Consider the following 22,036-nt stretch of genomic DNA (forward strand, 5'->3'; position numbering starts at 1 on the left):
GAACCCCTTCCTAATCAGAGTGTCTTGCCAGGGCCTGGCCACGCCCCTGTCAGCTCAGCACTGTAGAAGGGAAGGGAGGGCTGCTCTACTGCTCCTCGGCTTCTAGCCAGAGTCACTGCTTGCATATTTTTTCAGTACAGGGAACACACCTGTACGGTTACAAATTGGTTTAGTCTAGACAGGTTAGACTAACTTGGAAAGATCGAATAAATTCAGGCTCAGGCTTTTTGAATGTCTGTCTCTAGCCCTGTTGTTCATATATCTGTGTCCTACTGCTCCAGTCCTGGTTTTGTCACTCCTCTGGAGTCTCCAGATATGCGTATCCCTTTTGCTGCTGTGTCTGTGCTCTGCTGCTACTTCCTGCTTCTTCTATCTTTTGATTCTCATCTCCCAGAGTCTGTTGTGGGAGTTGTAGTTATATGCAGTTAGCACAGTTTTGCAGTTCACATTCAGTTAGCAGGGCTGCTCTCCCTGCTGTTGCACATCTACATTGCAGTGTATTACATTTAGCTTACCCAATCTATTACAGTGGTATTTCCTGTAAGTGTGTTGTTAGTTTTTGCAGGAATATTATCTGTTTAAATTCTTGATGAACAGGAACATTCTGTAGTTCAATAACTTCACAGTGCAGCCTTTCATTAATTCAAATGCAGAATATATGGTTCCAACATTTCTGGTGGTTTTCAGGGACATCAGAATAAACTGCAATTTCTTATCCCTTTCTTTTTTTTCAGGATCTGAGAAGTTTGGCATGGGGATGTGTGTCTCAAAACCCAAAATGCAGCATTGGGCTGAACTGGCCCAGGCTCACACAGTTAAGCATGATCCTTAACTACTGCTGGGGCTGTTTCCAGATGACCAAGCAGCATTTGGACCTGGGGAAGGGGCCTGATCAGCAGCCTCTGGACCCCCAGCTGGGCCTCAGGGCTCAGGACAGGGCCTGGCTCTGAACAGTCAGTTCACTGGTGCAGAGACCTACTGGAGAGCCTGGCTGTGGGGTGGGGATCCCTGGCCAGGCTCCTCACCTGTCACCACAATTTCCACAAGGGTGCTGGGATATGACAAGACATATAGTTCTCCCAGGGGGCGGTAGCTGCATCTGTAGCTCCCTCTGTGCTCCCAGGTCATGCTGGGGATGAAGAACTCAGCCACATCTCCCATAGGCTGCAACAGCTCCTGTTCTCCATCCTTGTGTAGGAGGAACATTAGGGCCCAGCGCTGACACTGACAGTCACAGCGGATGGTGACATTTTGTCCTAGGGCAATCAGCCAACTGGAGCTGAGAAAGATTGTGGGTCTGGGATAGCTGGGATCTAAGTGTGGGAGACAGGTGGTGAGACAGACCAGCACAATGACGCAGCCTCGTCCTTGCTGTCTGAGCTGAGCCACAGCGCAAAGACAGGGGCCTGTCTCCAGAGCCTCATTGGGAGATGGGGAGTGGCTGCCCCTTGGTCCAGGGGCTTGACCTGGACATTGAGGCTTGGACAATAAGTTGGGCCCTCACCTCTCACCACCAGCTTCACAGTGTCACTAAGCTCTGACCAGTGGCTTTTGTTTGTTATGAGGTGATAGTCGCAGGTGTAACTCCCTCCATCTTCCTGTCTCACGTTGGTGAAGGGAAATTCAGCCATGTTCCCTTGAGCAGCTCCTGCAGGTAATTGTCTCCACTTTTGTATACAAACAATCTCATTCCTGTGAACAAACCCTCGCAGCGAATGGTGACTTTTTTGTCCAGCACCACCACCCAGCTGGGGATGGCAGAGATCAGGGGTTTCAGGTATATTTATTCTGCTTTGAAAGGAAGAGATGGGAATTACACAGTGAAGATATAACCTCAACCCGCTGGTTCCAGCCATCTGTCTTACTTTTTCCTCCCTTGGGCTCTGCCCCACACCCTCTATGACTTGTGCCCTGCCTGCCTCTTAGTTTTGGGGTGAAGCTCCTACTGCTGCCCTTACCCATGAATAGCCGTGGTCTCAGTTGTTGGAGAGGCCGACTAGCCTTGCAGCCCCATGGAGAAGTCTGAGCTGTGAGGATGCTGCAGCTCTGGATTTTGCCCCTGGTAGACTTGGACCTGATCCCAGTGACAGCCCTCATCTCTGTGCCTATCATGTTAGTGCCCATCTGCAGGCTCTGGGCTAACACCTGCACTAGCAGTGCCTAGAGCTGTTTCTTCCTGCTAAATTCACATGATACCTGGCACTGGATGGCCTGGGCAAGACTTGGGGTTGCCCAGTGCCATGGAAGCACAAACACTGCTTGGCCCTCACCAGGGAAGTCAGAGGAGCTGGACTTGGGGGGAAGGTTCAGGGCACAGATCCTCTTCTCCCCACCACCATCCATCCCTTCCTGTGTTAACCACCCTCTCTTCCCTGCCTCAGACAATACTCACCACCCTGCACCCCGCTGTGCCTGGCCAGCCAGCATCCTGCAAGGAGAAAGTTCATTAGTGACCAGCACTTGGTTCAGAGATATAATTTCTCCCTGAATCCCACATGGATCCTGCTGGAACTGAGGGGTAGAAGGGTCAAGAGACTCCAACCACAGGAACTGGGGGTTCCCACACTTCTACAGTGGCATGTGCTGCCCTGATCTTTGACCCCTTTCCCCTGCCATTGGCTAGTGGCAGGGACCCCCTCCCCCTGATTCGCGAGTGCCCATACTCACCCAGGAGGACAACAGTGACAGCAGATGCCATGACAGAGGCAGGGAGAGGGCTCTCAGTGCTCCTACCAAGGCCCTGGTCCCCAGCTCCACTGAGCTCCAGAGTCAGAAGGAAGAAGTGAGCTGGGGCTGCACCTGCGGGGGTAGGAGGTGATATGTTTATTTTCCATACCATCAGTGGTTTCTTAGTGATCTTCAGACAAAACCTACCAGGGTGAGAGAAAATGAACACCCTCCGACGTCCAGCTAAACACTTCCTCACACTGCTGCCTGCAGATCATCTCTCTGAGAAAGTGAAATTCAGTCTTATATCAAATGCAAACTCAGTCTCATATCAAAGTAGCCCAGCACAAGGAGAATTTGAGAAGGCACCAGGAAGTGCCTGAGGTGTCCTGACCTGGCCCACAATCTCTGCCCACCTGGCACATCAGACCAGCTCAGAATGGGATGTCAGTCATCCATATGCAGCGCATTAGGTGATGCTCTCCTGTAGTGATATAACAGTGAGAGATTAGAATTTAGAGACTGTCCCCTAGTGCTATGAGTGTGGAAACTGGGAGATGAACCCTGAGGAACAGGAAAACCTGAAGGATTCAGTTTGTATCAGTTCTTCACAACTGTTTATAGAAGTTTCTTTCTCCCTTATCCAAGGCCTGCTGGTGTCTCCTGAACCATAAAGAACATTTTGCAGGGTCAAGTGCTGACAGAAGATCAAGCTGCAGTCATGTTGTTGCTTGTTTCAGAACCAATCAATATTTCCGAGAAGTAAAGCTGGAAGGGACATCAAGAGCCCAACTGTAGTCTTGGTGTTGGTAGCACCACACTCTAAAAAAATGAACTAAATAGCAGCATGCTGATGTAACACAGAAAATGTACAAGCAATTTTGCACTGCAAAGTGTGTTCTAATTTCATGTTACTGTGTATCTTGTTTGTACTGCAAAAGTATGTTTTGGTTTGTGTTGCTGTTAATATTGTTTTAAACTGTTAAATATGATCATGTTTAATATGTGTCTGCTTTGCTGTATATACTCATGTTTTCTGTATCTTGTCACCTCTCCTCTACCTGTTGATGTGAGGAAAAGCAAGGCTGGCTGAACAGATAGGCAGGAAAGCCCCTCTGCAGTGTCCTGCTACCTGTGGCCTATTGTTTTAAGGCCCCACTGCTGTGTGCCTGGTTTCAGTTATCTACAGCATGTAAATCAGATATCCAGGCTAATTGGTTAGACTGGGCAGTGTTTTTTAAATTGATTGGGTGGGAAAGAGGCTGGAAGCCTAACAAAGCCTAACTTGGAAAACTTGGTGTGATGTCATGCCGAAGTATATAGGAGTCTTTAGCTGCAGCTAGAGAGGGCTACAGGACTGAAGACCTGAACTGCAAACTGGGGGAAGGGCTCCTCATGTGGGGAAGGGCTCCCGGCGCCTTTACTGGAAAAGCAAGCTGAAGCTATGTTGAAGGAGAAACCTCAGGTAAAGAGAGAGAGAGAGAGAGTCTGTCTTAGCATTTGGGATTCCTCTTTTATTCCACTTTTTTCCTCTTTTTTGTTTTCCTGGGTTTGAGTGGGATAGTGCCATGGAGGTATTAATCCCTGCAGCAAACTCACAAGTTTTGAAGCCTGGCAGTTTTTGGTCAGGATTGAAACTTGGCTCTTTGCTGCTATTGCAGCTTTTATCTCCCAGCTGAGCAGTATGGTTGGGCCCTAGCTATAGTCCAGGCCCTGGGGCAGATAGGCCTGGCCCCTCTTTGAGTCCTGGCCTACAGCTGTCCTTTTCAGGAGATGAGGTGTCCTAGGGCGGCTGCCAGCTTCTCTGTCCCTACCAGGAAACAGGGCCCAGTGTTCACCCTTTCTATAAAGGTGCATGCCTATAGTCCATGAAGGTACATCTCTACCCTGCCTTCTGCCTGCCTTCGGACTAAGCTGGCTAACTACCTTTCTCTGCTCATGGATGGCACTGGGCTCAGCTGAATGAAAAGGACTGCAACCTATCTCTGCCAGAAACTTGCTCAGGTTCACTTAGACATCCTCTTCATGACCAGATGCAAGCAAATGAATATTGTAGCCAGGGCCTCCAGGGGACCAACCCACTAAGTTATGGTTTAAGCAGGGACTATGGATTCTTAACCCATTACCTGGATTAGCTTTTTGTGACCCCTTTGTTCCTATGAGTTTTTTGCTGGTTTGCCTCTCACAGCACTCTCCCGTTTTCCTCCCCTCCTTCCTCTCCCTCCTGCTTCCCCAGCAATGGTGTTCTAATCACCCACTTTATACTCAGCTCTGTGCTGTCCTCTCACAGCATCTGATGAAATTAACCTGGGTTCACCTGGGCTCTCTCTACATCTCTTATTTGGTCAGTCTATAAAGATGCATAGCTGCCCGGCCTTCTGACTACCTTCAGACTAACACAGCTAATTACCTCTCTATCTTACACAGCAGCTTTCAAGTTCACAGTGGTTTTGGACTTGTTTTATCCCATAACAAGTGGATGGGGGATACATAGTACTGTGGTATGCTCAGTCTTGTAAATATTAAACAAGTCACATGTTCTTAGGCTCCTGTCCTGGTATTCTGGATTATTATTATTATTATTACCATTATTAATATAACTGTTGTTGTTCCTCACAGGGCGCATCAATATATGTGCATTTACTGCTCAGTAATCAGACGTGCGTGCCTGTACTGCGCAGTAATTATGGTGACTTATGCTGACTTGAGTATGAATTTGATACCTGCATGATGCATTATTGCACAGTAACTAATCAGGTGTAAATTTGATACTTGCCTTACTGCGCAGTAACCCTGTGTGTGTGGACTGATTTGAGAACAGCTTTAGTTGCAAGTCCACACACAGTGTTAATGCGCTTTAACACCTGCACGTGTAGATTCTGGCCTATTCCTGCTTATTGCACAGTAACTTACTGCGCAGTAATTTCAACCCTGCATAAATGCATGTGTAGACATGCCCACAGTGTCCAAGCCAGTGGTTTCTATTTGTGTCTAAGGGAAGCTCCTTATGTCTAAAACACTTTCATGGTGTTGGAGGCAGCTTTCATGAGCTGTCCAGCTCTGAGTGAGTTTTTAGTGAGTTTTGAAGCCATATCTCCCTAGTTCATAAAGCAAACCCCCATTTGGGACCCCGCCCCACATGGGAGACCCCCAGGCCAGCACATTCAGTTACAGACTGGCAGAGGCTACTCTTGTTGACCAGGTGGTGCCCACCATGGGCGAGGAAGATCCAGGGGCACTGAGGGGACTGTAAGGGGTTTTGTTCCTCAAGAGAAATGTCTCTGCCTGGTGCTGAGTGGGTGACTCCCCAGTGGGCCTGCACTGCCATCTCGTGGACATGTCACTGAGCCCAGGCTGAGCGGCTGTGGTTCCTGGGAGGGTAGTTTCGAAAGGGGCCTGTGATTTCCTAAGGGGGCAGAGGATGGAGGGGAGGAATTGGGGCCTGCTTAACACAGGGGCTGGGGCCTCACTAGAGCCACCAACTATACCCCCCCCCCATCAGGGAACTCAAAGGCTGGACTGGCCCCTGAGACAGAGCCACACCCTAACCTGCAATGTGACATGAGGGTACATCAATGAAGGGCTGGTGGAGGCAAGTGGAGGGCAACATTTTTGGCAGGTGTGCCAAACTAGACCCCACACCATTCCCTCCTTGAGTGCTCCTCCCATCCCCTTCCCTTGACCACTCTGCTGCTCTGCTCCCTGCCTGATTTGCTGTTCTTCGTTCTGCTCCCTGTCCCTTCTGCTGCTCTGCTCCCTGTCCCTTCCTCAGTCTTCCATATTCCCCATACACAGGCTGCCCATGCCTGGGGCTAGATTGGAGCTATTGCCCCCTTAGCAGAAAGGTCACTGACCCACTCCCCACCCCCTAAGCCAGCTGTTCCCCCAGTTGTGGGACTGAAAGGGACCCCACACAGAGCTGCGATAGAACCAGATACCCTGGTTCCCAGCTCCACTGTGGACACACCCCCTGGCTATCTCTCATACTGACCCAGGAGAAAGACAGTGAAAGCAGATGCCATGGTGGGAACCCCCTTTCCCTGTCATGGAGCTCCCACCTGTGTGGGTTGCAGTGGAGAGGGGACATCCACCGCATTGTGCTAAGCTCAACTTTGTGGTATCTGGGCCACATTCCCCAGGATTAATCAGCCCACACTCCTCCCTCAAACAGCCCAGGCCATTGGGGGCCCCTGGGCACAGCTCCACAGGCATAAGGAGTTTGTCTCTGTTCCTGGTTTTTAAGGAAACTTCCCCTGGCTCTGTTTCTTGTCCCAGTGCTCCTTGGACAGGTCTGATGTGTCCCCATTCTTGGGGAAGGTGTGGAGGTGGCTCTTGCCACTGCATGTATCCCAGGAGGGCACAGGGGCATATGCCCCTGGATCTGCGTGCAGGGTGAGGGTGGGCTGCTGTTGCAGGCTGAAGCTGGGGCAGTGCCAGGCTCTTCCTGGTGGGTGGCTGGGCTGGGCTGGGCTGGGCTGTGCTTGGGGTGAGCAGCAGCAGTGCTGGGAGGCGGGCTATGGGAGGGGCTGCAGCTACCCCAAAATTCACCGTAGCCCACCCAACCCTCCTTCCCATCGCAGCTTGGCCAAGCTCCTGCTGGGAAGCCTGAAGTGGCAACCTGCCCTTGCCCTGCATACAGATCCGAAGCCACATTCCCCCCGTGCCCTCCCAGGTTGCATGCAGGGGCAGGAGCTGCCCCCCCATACCCCCAGACAAGCTGTTTGCAGCTCCATCCCCCACTCTGCCCCAGCTGTGCAGCTCCTGCCCCTGCCCCTCTCTCACTGCTGTGGCATTGATCTGCCTTCCCCCTCCCCACAAACAGACTTACCAGCTGGACCCAGCTGCTCTCCATGCTGCCCAGCTGCACTCCTGGCCACCTGCGTGCTGTGCTGCTGCTGTGCACAGGCACAGGGCATTTACTGGGGGCATTAATCAGCCACATCAGCCAAAAAAAGCTGATTGCCAATACAGTCAATTTTCCTTATATTGGTACTAATCCGATATGGGACTGATGTATTGATGCACCTCTACTTTCTGAATCTGGCTGTACTGTCAGCTTCCACAGCACCTAGTGGCAACAAGTTCCACACTTGAATTACATGCTGTGTGATGAAAGAACTTCCTTTTGTTATTTTTAAACTTGCCACCTATTAGTTTCTTTTTATTATGGCCCCTAGTTCTTGTCTTGTGAGAGACAGTAAATAATAATCTCCTGGACTTTCTATCAGGGACAAGGACAAATACATCGTGGAGTGTGTGGCCCTCTGGATGTGATGGTTTCACAAGGGTCACTCCACAGGTGAGGGTGAGCAGTGCTATGTCTGGTTCCAGTATAGCTGCTGGTAGTGGCTTCTCCTGAGGGTGAAAGGTCCATTTGGATTAAAAAGTTGGAGTAGGCAATGTCCTTTCCTAACAGTGGACTGCATCTCCATTCTGCACTGTGCTCCAGAGGAAATGTCATATTACACCATTGTCACCACTCGGGGGTATAATATGAACACAATCATCCTGTACAAAGAACGGATTCTGTTCTACCCAGCCCAGAAACGCCTCTTCCTTGTCCACTGTGGTGGAGGAAAATCAGAGGTTTTCACAAATCAACCAGTGGAGGCCAGCATACTGCAGTCCTTCTGTTACTTTAATTCCTCCATCCTGCATTTGCCAGGTTACTGCAGAATCTGTTCATAGTCCAGCGCCTAGTAGAGATCATCTGGACTGGATTTGTAAGCCTGTGGAGTACAGTCTTGCTGTAAAATCAAGACCATCCCAAAGGACAGAGGGTCGTTAACACCTCTGGAAGGAAGAGTTTGGAAGGAATGGGGTATATCTTAATGAGCCAGGAAGTCTCTTAGTGCTGCTGCCTGACTAGAAAGCCTGCTGCCACAGCCAAGCAGTCAATTTTGGGGCATCCCTTTCCATTCACAGGCAGCCAGCTTTGTCTGACTGCATACTGCACCTTACCAATCTGTGCAGGGGGGTTGTTTGGAGCAGGGTTACATGTGGAACCATCATTTTCTACCTGAAATTCTGTTTCATCAGTTCCAGCTGGTAGAAAGGCCTTTTACTTCTTCCAATTAACCTTTTCTCCTGGGGGAGCTCAGTCTCCAATCTGCATACTGCTTACCAGGATTCCAATGCTCAAGGTCAATGAGTGTCTTGCTTTGGTGACTGAGACACACATTGTGACTTAGCTGGGCTTTTATATATTAGATAGCATTCTTGTGGCGGGGGGGGGCATATACATATAATATTCTGACCCCACCCCCAAGTGCAAACTATTGATGTCAGATGTTTTCCCCAAGAGAGATCTGCATCCTTTCAGACACAAAGATTAACAGTTCCTAATTAGAAATAGTTGTGGTTCTCATGCTTATTTTGCTCAACTGTGAGAAGTATCACTTTTTGCAATAGCTTCTTTCTGGGTGTCAGCCTGGTTGCAAGCTTCCCTCTTTTGGTGTGTAAGTTACAACTGTCTTTTAATTGATGGGCTTGCCCTCTGGTCACACCCTTATGTTTGGACATTAAATTGAGAGATGAAAATTTTTAGAAATTACCTCTGGGAAGTATGGGTGGGCATGGGTGGATCTAGGATTTAGAAAAGGGGGAAGGTGCAGATGAGGAGGTGCATCTCCAGGTATAAAACAACACAAGCTTTTCTCCAGATAAAAATAAACAGGCTATTCATAAGCTAGGGGCTGGGGCAGTATTATTCAGTTTAAGATTGAAGCAAAAACCACAACCACTTCATTGGAATGAGTTAAAAACAAATCTGCAGGGCTGTGAAATAGGAGCTTCATTACCAGGACAGCAGAATTGCAGAACACAGTGCAGCTTGACTGGTGGGACATCAAGACAATTAAAAAGAAGAAGGGGTCATTAACACCTATGGAATTTAGGGATCAGATGACAATGAGCCATGGAATCAGCTGACTCCCCCAGTGCTACCACTGATGAGAAATGCTGCCACAGCCAGGTAGTAGGTTTTAATCAACAGGAATGCATCGGGGTGCAAGTGCACCCACCTGGATCTGCCCCTGGGGCTAGGGGAGGAATATGTAAGTTCTTATCTTTAGTTTGCTGCAATCGGTCAAGATATTTTTGGCTGGTTTCAGCAAATTCACCACATTTGTGGCTATTGCTGCTACGACCCATGTTAGGAGGTTACTTCACATTCCTTTAAACAGTTGCAGCAGTGTGTGATGGACCATTTACACAGAGGTTTTTTATGAGTAATACACACCTGGTACACAATAGGGCCAGCCTATCTGTAATCAGCTGAAGTCCCTTCTAACTAGGACAAAGAGAGTGTGCTGCAGAGCATTGATGTCTGACCATTACTCTGTCTCTTAGGCCAACCTCAAAACCTTTTGTGTGAGTGAGGACTTTTACCATCTTTTTTTGCCTTTTTCCTTGGTTTCTGGCTTCTTGAAGTGGTGGTATAAACTCCACAACCCCGGGAACTGGCACAGAAAGCCAAAAGGAAGGTTCCCAATTTTATACAGAAATTGCTGGGGATTAGAATCACAAGCCAATAGAGTAGGGAGAAGTAAACAAGATATGGGTAGATAAACATTAACATTAAAAAACATACACTTAGAAGCTGAATAACAGTTACCAAGCAGTGGGGTATTCAGTCCAGAACAGGTAACTACTAACACACATGTAGCAGACTGCCAGCTCAAGAGGTGGGAGAAGTCTGCAGACTGGGAAGGCCAGCAGCCCAGCTGCAGGCAATGAACCCTGATTAAAAGCTGCCTCAGAAGGATGGACCAGCTGATACAAATAATAAGCTGGCCCATAAGAAGTTAAGAGGGCACCTGGAGAAAGAAGCCAGAGAGAGATTGCCAAAGAGAACTCAGGGAGAGTGTTAGGCTCCAAGAGAGAGGAGCCTAGGTCAGGTAGACAGTCAAGAGCTGAGAGATTGAGAGACAAGGTGGCCAGACAGCTGGGAGTGGACAGCGGAGAGCCAGAAGTTGAGAGCCAAGCAACTGAGAAGCTGAGGGCCAAGATGGAGAAAACTGGTGGGTCAGCATAGCAGTGCCCGAGGGCCCTTTCTGGAGTGCCTTTCTCTTGGGAGTTGGTCAGGGCCTGTGAGTGCAGCAGAGACTGTATATATGATCAGAGTAAAACCAGGTGGTCCAGGAGAAGACCACTTGATGGTAGTTTGCACGGGGCAAAGTGCTTATGCTGACTGTTCCCTACCAGGGATGAACTTACCCTGGGGAAGTGTGGGCAATAAACAGATGTGGTGAGCCAGTTAAAGGATACCAAGGGACTGTGAGTGAGACAGTTAAAACGCGAACCTGCTACAACACGCTAGTGCTGACGTACAGACACTCAAAAAAACCTTGTATCTTCCCACACCTCCAGAGGGGTCCCAAACCAGCCTCTAAGCCTGAGAGTGCTCAATTGCTGTCCACACATCTGCATGAATGATTGGTGCTGGGGGGCATTATGGCAGCTGGGGGGGCATTATGGCAGCAAGTGGTGAGTGGGGACCACCAGTGGCATACTGACAAGGCAGGGGGCAGGGCAGGAGAGGGCCATGGCCCCCAGGCACCGGCCTGGGGGGAGGTGTGCTGGCTGGGCTGAGAGACAGCGGCGCCTTCCACGTTTGGTTTATAGCCCACCCACCTGTCTGATGGGTTGTACGTTTCTTTACCCATTACAGACAGAAATTTTGGCCACTGCCCCTCCTCCAGCATCCAGTGTGCCACGATGTCAGTTTCCCCATGGAAGTGCCATGGGGCAGGAGAGGGGGCCCTTCACCCTGCTCGGATTGTCCCGGGGGGGGTGCAATTGCAGGACATTGGTCCCTGGGCACTGAAGACCCATGGTGCACCACTGGGGGCCACCCACAGCCACCAGTGGTGGTGTTGGTGAGGGTGAGCAGTGAGCGGGGACTGCTTGCTGCCACCGGTGGCAGTGGTGGGGCGGGGGGGTGGCAGCGAGTGGGAGCCATCTGCAGACGATACCGGCCACGTCAGCAGTGAGTGGCAACAGCCTGCAGAAGCCAGCGGCGGCTTCATCAGCAGCCAAACTGAGAGGGGGACATGTGCCCACACTACGCGTTGCCTACGTGTCTGTGTCCTGCTACTACAGTTTAGTAGTACTGACTATATCACTCCTCCGGAGTCTCTGGCCATGTGTTTTTCTCTGCCACTGAGTCTGTGTTCTGCTGCTGCTTCCTGCTTCTTCGATCGTTTTCCTTGCAGGCCCAGGGTCTCTGGGCGTATTTACAGATGTGCTCTGGAAGGTGAGGAGGGGGCACTTTAATTAGTATGGCTCTGAGAGCTTCAGTAAATAAAGTGCCCAAAGTGTCATGTGTATCAGCATCCCCACACTGAAAAATGGTGGTGCTTTAACTAAAGCTCGTCAAATGAGCTTTAGATAAAGTGCCCCCATCGCCATTTTTCAGCACAGAGATGCTGATACATATGATGCTGGAGTCTGCTCCGATGCCTGTAATTACAACATGTTGGAACAACCTCCCTACATGTGTATAGGCTATGCAGTTAGCACAGTTTTGCAGCTCATATTCAGTCAGCAGGGCTGCTCTCCCACCTGTTGCACATCTACATTGCAATGTATCACATTTAGCTTACGCTGTCCAGTACAGTGGTATTTCCTGTAAGTGTGTTGTTAGTTGTTGCAGAAATGTTACCTGTTCAAATTCTTGATGGAGTTCAGCATCTTCATAATTCAGTTTGTTACCAATTCAACGCAGGAATATTTGTTTCTGTCGTTTCTGGTGGCTCCCAGGGACATCAGAATAAATAACAAATTCTCATCCCCATCTTTCCTTCAAGATTTGACATGTTTGGCTAGCCCTTCTTTATGATTTGATTACAATTTTCCATTTGTCCAGTGGGCTGGGGCAGGGAGCTAAGGGTGAGGCCAGGGCCATGCACACAGTGTGGCCCAGGGGACCCGTGTGCAGGCTCTGGCTACTTAGAAGTTGGACAGCCCTGGTGTAAAACACTGGCAGCTGTTTCCTGCATCCCAAGCAGAGGCCTTGTCATCTCTGAGACACCTATGGTCATTACAGATGCTTGGGGGTTGGTGGGAGCTGACTCAGGCAGGGAACCTGCAGACTGGGGTGGGAGTTTAAGAGGAAGAACTCTGAGGGAACTCTGTGCAGTCAGTCCACAAGCTTCAGCACTGGGTTTAGTGCACTTAATAATGATCCAGCTGCAGCTGTTTAAATGGAGTATCTTAATTATCCTTTATTTTTGCACATGAGACAGATGGATTTTGTTACATTGGTCCTTCCAGCCCCATCATGAAGACCTGACATCATGGTGCTGAGGGTTACAGCAACTCCACTGCTCTTCCCTGGTGCTAGCTCTGTCGGGCTGTTCTGAGGTTCGGCTACAGCCCCCACTTCGCCAGCTGTACATGGTCTCAGTCATGATCAGCACCAAAAGGAGCAGGACCCCGATGCCCAGGCCAAGACGGATGATGTTACCTAGGATGTAATCTAGAGGTGACAGAAAGGAGGGGAGAGTCACTCCCAACTCTCTCTGCCCACCTCAGAAAAGGAATATGGTATCCACCCATCCCTGTTGGAGACTGCCAGTCCCTGCCTCCATCTCCACAACCCACCTACCAGTCCCATTCCCTGTGAGCCCTGCTCCCTGTTATCTTGGCCTCGTCCTCGGGGATATACTGCATCCACCCAACCCAAGCAGCCTCAGGCCTTGTGGCTTCCCAGTGGCAGCTCCTGGGACAGGTACAGATACATCTCTCCACACGCCAGTACCTCTCTTTGTGTTCCCTGGGCTGGTTAGGGTTGGAGCCGTTCCAGTGTCGGGTTAGTTCCCCCTGCAGAAAGAGAACCAGCATCTGCCAGGGCAGATGGGGAAGGGGCATGGGGATGTGTGTCTTATACAACCCAAAACACAGCATTGAGCTGAGCTGGCCCAGGCCTTACACTCAACCTGATAGACCAATGGAGGGTCACAGTGAGGCCAACACATAAGGGCTTTAGGACACCTGGTCCAATCAACTCCCCAATCCCAGGGAACGTTCCCAGCCCCAGTGACAAGAGCCTACAGCTATGGGGGAATGGGGAAAGTGGAAGTGGGGAGGCAGTGGAGAGAGCCCTTAGGTGTGGCCAGCACAACCTCATTTCTGGGCAGCTGAGAGCATGCACAGATCAAAGCACAAGGCAGTGCCCCTGCCCCTGGCAGAGGACTCCTCATTACTCTTGCTGCCATTTACAAGGCTGATCATGGGCTGAAGACATAGGCCAGAAGGCCTTGGCTCCAGAAACCCAAGCCCAAACATGATCCCTAACTCCTGCTGGGGCTGCCTAAAACTGAGTGAGCAGCAATTGGGCCTGGGGGAGTCCCAAGAGGATTCCCCTAAGAAAGGCTCTGCAGCTGGCTGTGAATGTGCAGGGACTATTGCGCCCCAGCTGGACATACCCACAGCTGGGCCCAAGGGCTCAGGACAGGGTCTGGCTCTGAACAGCCAGTTCACTGCTGCCTGGGGCCCTGGCTGTGGGTGGAGGTCCCTAGCCAGGCCCCTCACCTGTCACCACAATATTCACAGTGTTGCTGGGGTATGACAAGACACATAGTTCTCTCTGGGGGCGGTAGCTGCAGCTGTAGCTCCCTCTGTGCTCCCAGGTCATGCTGGGGATGAAGAACTCAGCCAGGTCCCCTATAGTTTTCATAGGCTGCAGCATCTCCTGAGCTCCAGCTTTGTGCAGGAAGAACTTCAGGTCCCAGCACTGACAGGTGCAGTGGATGGTGACATCTTGTCCCGGGGCAATCAGGCAACTGGAGCCGAGAGAGATTCTGGGTCTGGGATAGTTGGGATTTGTGTGTGGGAGAGAGATGGTGAGACATGGACCTGCACAGTCATGCTGCCTCGTCCTTGCTGTGTGAGCTGAGCCACAGGGCAAAGACAGGGGCCTCTAGGAAAAGACTCTCCCTATGACCCCAGTCTCCTTGGAGGCCCAGAACCCAGCCCTGCAAACAGGGCTCAGGAGATGCAGGGCTGAGAGAATGGTCCCCTGTTCAGCATTTCTGTCCATCCTCACAGGTCCATGGGCATCTCCTACCTTGTTTACTGCCCCTAAAGAAGGAACAACTCACTGCCTCAGGGTGATCTCTGGCACTCAGCACTGCAGCATCTGAATCCCCTGCATATCAGTAGACTCATCCTCTGGGGCCTCTTTGAGAGATAGGGAGGGGCTGCCCAAGGGTCTAGCTGTGTGCAGGGCTGGTAGTGGGAATACTGAGCAGGGTCCTCACCTCTTACCACAAGCTCCACATGGTCACTAAGATATGACCAGTGGTTCTCATTCATTATGAGGTGATAGGCGCAGGTGTATCTTCCTCCATCTTCCCGTCTAACGTTGGTAAGGGGAAATTCAGCCACGTTCCCCCCAGGCACCTCCTGCTGCAGATGGTCTGTGTGTCCAGCTTTGTGCAGATAGAACTCCATATGTGGGTACAAAGCCTCTCAGCGAATGGTGACCTTTCCCCCCTCCCCCACGTGGCTGGGGATGGCAGAGATAAGGGGTTTAGGGTATTCGCTCTGCTTTGACAGGAAGAGATAAGAATTACACAGGAAAGATATAAGCTCAACTCCCTGATCCCATACATCTGTCTCACTCTAGCTCACATAGGGCTCTGCCCCGTGCCCTCCCTGGTCTATGACCTGCTTGGACTTTGGGTGCAACTCCTGCTGCGGTTCTTGCCCATGTGGTGTCAGCTTCTGGAGGGGCTGTCTTATGCTGCAGCCATGGCTGAATGCTGTGGAGGAGCCTGAGCTGGGAGGGAGGACTCTGCAGCTATGGGATTCAGCCCTGCTGGTCTTGGAGCAGGATCCATGACTGCTGGGCCTCCTGGTGCAACCAGAACAAACTCCATTGGCTGGCTTAGCTCCTCCTCTCCTAGTGGTGGCCGAACCCAGTGATGCCCTCCTCTCTGCTGCCATGTCTCTGCTCATCTGCAGGCTCTGCACTGACAGCGCCCAGGACTGGGGCTGTTTCTTCCTGCTATGTTCACCTGACTCCAGAGAGCTGGGGCAAGGCTTGTGGCTGCCTGGTGTTACAGAAACACAAACACAGCTTGGCCCTCACCTGCACTGCTTTCTATCCTCCAGGGCATTATGGGGCTGATTAGAGAGGGGCCAAGTTTTCAGGGGAAGTCAGAGGAGCTGGGCTTGGTGGGGAAGGATCAGGGCATAGTTTCCCTTCTCTCCACCCCTCAGTGCTGACAGTGCTCTCTTTGCTGCCTGGCTTAGATCATACTCATGACTCTGCATCCCACTGTGTCCAGCCAGCCGACAGCCTGCAGGGAGACAGCTCATTAGTTACCAGAGCCTGGACCAGAGATGTTGTATTGTCCCTGAATTCTCTGGGACCAGCCACATAGATACTGCTGGAACTGAGGGGCTCCAAGTGCAGGAACTGGAGGACCCCTCATCCTACAAGGACACACATGCTGGCTGTCTCCCATACTCACCCAGGAGGAGAACAGTAAGAACAGACCTCATGATGGGGGCAGCAAAGGGCTCTCTGTGCTCCTACCAACACCCTGGTCCCCAGCTCCAGCCAGCCTCGGGCATGGTGTGCCTGAAGGAGGAAGTAAGATGGGCTGCAGCTCTGGGAAGATGGCAATTACTTCATTCTGTTTCTTTCCCAGAACGGTAATTTCTCAATGGGAAGCAGCCAAAATTCAGCTGGGGGTTAGAGGAATGGCACAGCCTGCTACAATCAGCAAACCACTTCCTCTTATGTGGTTAGCTCCAATTGCTTTGCTGCCTGTCGGGAACAAGATCATGGGTGACTGGTGCCATCTTAGTCAGGGAGGGCACATGTCCCCCCCCTCCTCCCCCCTTGTGACCAGTCAGCGACTTGGGGTGGGGGGCACCCTCCGCAGCCAATCTCACTGACTAGGCAGGGGAGGGAGTGCATACCCTCACGGCAAAACTCACTGACCAGGAAGTTGCTGCGGTGCTCCCAGAAGTGGCTGTGGCGCTCCTGGAAGTGGCCACAGTGCTACATCTTGCACTCCCACTCCCTGGCTGGCACTCACAGGGTGGCACCAGTGCTCTTGCCTGCCCACCCTGCCCATTACCTAAGCTGGGAGCACGACCTGTCAGGGGGTACACCAGCGCTTTCAGGGGTGCACATGTACCCCCGTGAACTTCCTGTATGTTGCCACTGAACAAGATCTCAGTCTCATGTCTGAGTTGCCAACTATAAGAAGAATCTGAGAAGGTGCCATAAGCTGCCTCAGGTGCCCTGACCTTTTTCTACGGCCAACTTAGCTTGGGGTCCTGGCCTGCCTGATATATATGATCAGCCTGGAGTAGGACTTCTGCCTTCCGTAATGTAGTGTAGTGAATGATGTAAGTGAGTCTGAATTTAGAAAGAGTCCCTTATCTGTGTTGTGAATTTGGGAATTGGGAGGTGAACAGGAAAAGTTGAAAAGTTCCAGTTTGAAGCTGTCCTCTGTGACTATTAATAGAAGGCTTTGTTTCTTCGTTATTCAACATCTGTTATCTCATGGACTTACAAAGATCATTACATGGTGTCAGAAGTGCTGAGTGAAGAAGAATCTACAGTCATGTTGCTGTTCATTCCACTAACGCAAGCAGTATACAAGAGAAAAGAGATGTGCATGTATACCAGCAAAGGACATGAAGACTAGTGTGTTTTGTGGCCATAAAAAGTTATAATTTAGAAACACTCTCTAATTTACACGAGTTGGGAATTGGGAGATGGTCCCTTAGGGGAGATGAAGAACCTGCAGAGGTTGCCTGATACTCCATAATTAACATCTGTTGTTTAGTTCTTCTCATTCATTGTGTACCACATTTATTGAAACCAAGAATCACTGTATATTATATGGATGAAACCATAGCTATGCAGTTGTAAGGAGAACAAGAAGCTAAATGGACATGTAGCCACATCTGTCTAGCCTGCTTTTGTCAGGAATACTGGAAATTTTCCAGTATAGATCTGAACTCTGTTTTGGGGCCAAAGGGGTAGTGATCAAACCTGGTAACATGAAGTCATCAACATTTTTGCATGTTGGAGAAGAAGCATGGGTTCTTGAGAACATGTTCATGTTTGAAGAAGATTAAATCATGCAGTCCAGTGAATTCACAGAATAATAGAGAAATGTTGTATGCCCAAAGGAAGAAGACCTATGAAATATGCTGTTTCTGGGTTCAGTAGAGGAGCTGTCATTGACTTTCAAGGACAGCTTAACTTCACTAAGAAATAAATTGAAGGAGAGGGATGGATCAGGGAGCCAGCTCTAACATCCAGCTGCCTGGATCCCCTATTCCTAACCAACTGCCCACAACCAGGTCTCTCCAAGCAGCATGACTCCTTTGTGCAAGCCTCTTAAAGAGCCATAATCCTTACATCTCTGTTTCTTCATTACACAAAACCACAGAGGTTAGGGGCTGGATACAGGCTGTAGGGGTGGGTCATCCAACCCGCTGTCTTTTCCTGGCATTTCCTTTTGCAAGCTCAGCACCTTCCAGGAGTGTAATATTAAAATAAGAGTTAAAGGTGGCTTCACTCTCGCTCCTCACGAAATCAGATGATAGTGCTCTTTGTTAACCTAGGTCACAGCCACAGAGCTCACCCCCAGTCTATGCCTGCTCTTTGTCTTGTCTTCATCATTCTCCCCTTTTGGATTCCTTCTTCTTTCTTTTGTTTTGTGTTGGTACTTGCTGATAAGGAGCTTGTCTTGGTCTTTGCCTTTCAGTCTCTCAGTCTGTCTCGTCTCCTTTCTATGTTTTGCCTATTCTCTATCACCTGTTAATACAGCTAGAAATGAAAACACCAGAGAGGTGGCCATAAAGATATCTTTTGAGAAGAAAGAACACTGGAATATTGTAGACATTTAGATAAATAGCCAAGCATGATATATAGTGGTTAAATGCAACAGGTTGTTGTTCACAAGCTGATGGTAACTGGCAAAGTGCTGAGATTGGATGTGTGAGGTGAATGTGCATAAACATGGTTGGAATAAAATGTGTTTGAAAGTGCAAAGGTAGTGTTATTATTTACAAGACTTATGCCCATGGTTGTAACAATATTATTAGTTATCTCTTGCATAATAAGCGAGCGTAAGAAGCATCACATCTTTTATACTCGGATTAACTGTAAGTGAGATATTTTGGGTGAGAAGAAAAGTGGACAAGCAGTGCCATGTGTTCCAAGAGAAATGGAAGCTCTTATACTTCATAGATGGGAATGGAAAGCCTGTGTGCATGATTTATAAGCAAGCCATGGCTGTTTCCAAAGAACACAATGTTAAAGACATTATGAGTCATGACATGGTGTCAAGTATGACAAGTTTACTGGGAAGCTGCGTAAAGGCAACCTGAGTGAATTAGAAGAGTCAGTGGAAAAGCAACCATCTATCCTCACACAAATGCGATATGTAAGTAATGGAGCAGTGACGCTTAGCTATGCCCTTTCCCAAGGAATAGCTGTTTTTGCAAAGCCCTTTGCTGAGGGAGAAGTCTTAAAGAAATGTATGGTGAAGGCTGCAGACACTGTGTGCTCAGAGAAGTGGCAAGCTTTTGCCAACATCAGCCTCTCAAGACAAACAGCAGCCAATGGAACCTGTGACTTATCTGATAATTTGCAGTCAACTACAGAACAAGGCAAAGACATTTCCTGATAGAAGCACAGATTGTGTGAGTGAGGTTGCACAGCTAGCAGTGTTTGTTTGGGGAATTGATCAAGATATGAATGTGACCAATTAATTCATGGAGTTCAGGCTGATGTAAGGACAGAACATTTTCAATAGTGTGAACACAGCTTTGGAAAAATTAAGTGTGGACTAGAAAGGGCAGTGAGTCCTGTGACAGATGAGACTCATGGTGGGAAAGGAGGCAGGGTATGTGGTGAAACAACAGCAGAGTGCAGTGTTGATCTAGGGCGGCCATGAGTTTTGTGTAGAATGCAATATAAAAAGCACCAGGAAGCTCTCTGTTGCAAAACTGAGCAAAAATCACACGATGAAGATGGTGGTAGAAAAAGGTGAACTTCACTCTAGTCAGGGCCCTCAGCCATCAGCAGTTTAACCAGCTTTTGGCAGAAGGCAGCTTTCAGCATGGACTGCTGTTTTACAGTGAAGTGCACTGGCTGAGTTGTGGGGCTGTCTTCAAATGCTTCTTTGAACTGCACGTGACACTGAAGCATTTGTGAGCAAGGAGAACGACAACCCTATGTCTGAACTGTAAAATAAAAAATGGTTGCAGGAACTTCTTTTCTTATCATGCTAGGGCCTGGGAGTCACCCAGGGTCAGAAGAAGCAACCAAGATCTGAGGAGAGTGTGCAGAGGTAAAGTCCAAATGCCAAAAGATCCATCTGGGGAACTGAGTCAGAGATTCAGAGGGTTGGGCAAGGCGTGGGGTCAGGAGATCAGCCAGGTCAGGTATCTGGGAGATCAGACTAGGGGTAGTTTAGGGAGCCAAAGGGTCAGACCAAGCTTGGGGCAAGCCAGGTCAGTTAGCCAGAGGATCCATCAGAGAGCCAGTGCACAAGCCATGGGTGAGGCAGCCTGTGTACAAGATTGAACTTTAGTGCCCAGACATTTCCTTTTCCAGGTCATGGGTCTTTTATGGGAAGGGGTAAAGGCCCAGCTGAACCTGGTTGCCAACCCCAGTTGCAGGGTGGTGGGTAGGCCCAGCTATCGGGTTCTGACCACTTTTGTCCACCCCGACACCCAGCTGAGGAGGTGGCAAGCCAGGGATGAGCAGCCACAGCAGGCAGGCTGAGGCCGCAGCCTACAACTTCTTAGTGGATATAACAGGGCATCTCAATACTCTGAGCACAAGAAAGCAGGGTCATTTGCAGCAGTGTGCATGCCTTTGAAATGAAACCACCTCTTCCGGAGATGCAGCTCTCAGTGCAACGTAGCACGTTTCCCCACTTTGAAGTCACTGCTCGATGGCACCAGGATTGAAAATGGTGACAGCTTCGAGAAGCATGTGGTCAATATTTAGGCATGAATTTCAGGACAAGTTCTCTGGCTTTTGGGGTCACGAAACAGAGTTCAAACTTTTTAGGCACGTTGTTCTCCGTTCCTGTGGAAAATGGGCCCCCGCAGGAGCTGCAGATAGAACTCACTGCTCTTCAGTGTACTGCTGTGCTGAAGGATAAGTTCTCACTAGTTAGGATTCATGGATTTTACTGATACCTGGGAGAAATCTATCCAGCAATAAAATCCTTTGCATCAAGGATGTCAATCCACATACACAAGCACATATGCCTCTGTGAATAGATCTGCTCAGTGACAAACATCAAGTCAAAACTACACTCAGGACTAAGACCTCCTCTACATGGGCAGGTAAAGGTGTGATTGGATCTAATGTGCAATTGATACAGTTGTTCCTCCTGTCATGCCCCATGTGCATGGCAGGACGTGGGACTGTGGGATTGCTCATTAGATCCCATCACTCCTCCTTGCTGGTGCAGGGGGAGCCTGATCCTGGGAAAGATGCTGGGCAAAGTCTCCTTTTCAATGATCTTGATGTTCCACTATTCAAACTAGCCTTTCTCCTGCCGTTTTGCTATCTGTTTGCCATTCCTAGTAAGGTTTCTCTTCTATTTTGCAGCCCTGCAGACTGTTTTTAGCTCTAGTTAAACATCTATATTCAGGTATAGCAATATTAACTCAGGTGTAGAAATGACTGACAGTGATGTATTGGAGGTACTGTCAAGATACTCAAGAAGATGAGATTTGCTTTATGAATTTGAGTAAGATCCATACATTTAACTGTACATTTTTTACTATTTTGACCATTTTTGCCTGGTTTATTGTGGTCTTCTTTATGTTTATATATAATCTCATAAATCAGTGCACATTCCAGTACAGTTACTTCACCTTAAACTTTTGCTTTTGTCTTAAATTGAATAATACAGTGCAAGGGACCTAGCTTATTAGTAAAGCTTCTGGTTTCTCTTTAACTGGAGAAAAATACAAGTTACATATGATGATGTGGCAACCATCCACACCCCACTATTCAAAATCCTAGGGCCCTGCTACGCATTACATATATTATACACTTAACTGGTTAATCGCACAATAAATGTAGAACAGCCACACATGCAAAAGTAATTGTCACATGATAACAACGTCTATCCAGCTACAAGAAGAGCCAACAAACTATAAAGTTAGAGCTTGAAACTGTGCAAAAACTCTCTAGCTGGTGTCTATCCAGTTTTAATTTTAACATGTAGCAAGGTCCCTAGATCCACCCATTGCCTCCCTAGTTGCCCCTCTAAGAACAGCTGGGCCCAAGGCACTGGGGACAAAAGGGTGTCACTGCAGGTGATGCCTGTTTCCCTACAGCCTCAGGGGATGAACTGCCTTG

At 49.3% G+C, this 22,036-nt stretch overlaps 1 protein-coding gene across 1 annotated transcript in view; it reads left to right on the forward strand.

Annotated features, from left to right (window-relative positions):
* Positions 1-4,004: 4,004 nt before the first annotated feature.
* LOC149863771 (suppressor of cytokine signaling 3-like) overlaps positions 4,005-22,036 on the forward strand; it is a 31,669-nt gene continuing 13,637 nt past the window's right edge. The window contains exon 1 of the mRNA XM_090048468.1: positions 4,005-4,132. The gene's annotated coding sequence lies outside the window, so the exon portion shown is untranslated. The remainder of the gene's footprint in view (positions 4,133-22,036) is intronic.

Source organism: Crocodylus siamensis, chromosome 5, assembly GCF_052110815.1.
Source record: "Crocodylus siamensis isolate JL-2025a chromosome 5, ASM5211081v1, whole genome shotgun sequence".
Classification (NCBI taxonomy): Eukaryota; Metazoa; Chordata; order Crocodylia; family Crocodylidae; genus Crocodylus; species Crocodylus siamensis.